Raw genomic sequence first — 1,079 nt, forward strand, 5'->3', positions numbered from 1 at the left:
CTCTGTGAATAGAACTGCCAGTTTGTTCCTCAAAACTATGTAAAGCTGCTTACCTTTTCTTATCAGTAACTGCCAGAATTGCTAGCCTTTGCTTACCGGCAATTGCCAGACTAAGCAGCCCAAGCTAGTTCCATCCTGGCTCCTGTGGCTTGTAATAAGTAACTAAGGTCTGTGATTTCCACCTTAACCAGATAATGTGTAAACAAATATATATCTTGACTTCTGTAAACCACTTAAGTAACAAACGGAATGACAAAAGTCCCCGGGCCCTTGGAATGTCCGGAGACCCCCACCCTCATCTCTGCCCAGGAGGTAATTTACAGAATCCACTAGCCCTCGGAATGTCTGAAGCCTTTTCATCCCCATCCCCGCCCCTCACCTCCACTCCCAAGGTGGTTTTTTTCGGGTATAAAAAATCGTGGCACCCTCCTGTTGCCACCACAGGTTGGAGAGACGTGAGTCCTCTGTGGTCGCCGGCATAATAAATGACCCTACAATCTGGCATACTTTTGTCTTGTGATAACTTTCTACATTCGGTCAAATACAACAACACGACTCTCTAAAATCCTATGTTTCTCTTCCTGGACGTGGGAATTGGTTCTCAAATAATTAAACCAGATAGACTCCAAGCTTATCTCTTTCTGGGGGTTGAATTCCTGTGGAGACTTGAGCTGAACAGATGAGTTCTCTGTGGCCCTTCTGGACTCTTCTGCCTTCAGTGAAAAGGGAAGAAAGAGGTGTACACATTTGGGCTTCAGATTTGTTTGGAGACAAAATTTATTAGAACAGGAAGCAAAAAACAAACAAAAATGGAGGGGATCAGTGTGGGAAAGAACCACAAGTTGATGTTCCTCTGAACACTTACAAACTCTCCTGTTTTTCTTCCTCATATCTAGTCATGAAAGTGGATTTGTTTAATCATCTATTTCTGATCTCTTTACACTCTCGGGGAATGTAAGGGGTCAGTAGACTTCCTGTGAAGCCACCTTAGAGTTGGGGTGTGCAAGTGTGTGGTGACCACGTTTGTCTTCTTGTGGCTATTGAGATGAGTTTTATTACTAATGACTTACTCATCCTCC

The sequence above is a fragment of the Cebus imitator genome, unplaced genomic scaffold (assembly GCF_001604975.1).
Source record: "Cebus imitator isolate Cc_AM_T3 unplaced genomic scaffold, Cebus_imitator-1.0 Scaffold1022, whole genome shotgun sequence".
Lineage (NCBI taxonomy): Eukaryota > Metazoa > Chordata > Mammalia > Primates > Cebidae > Cebus > Cebus imitator.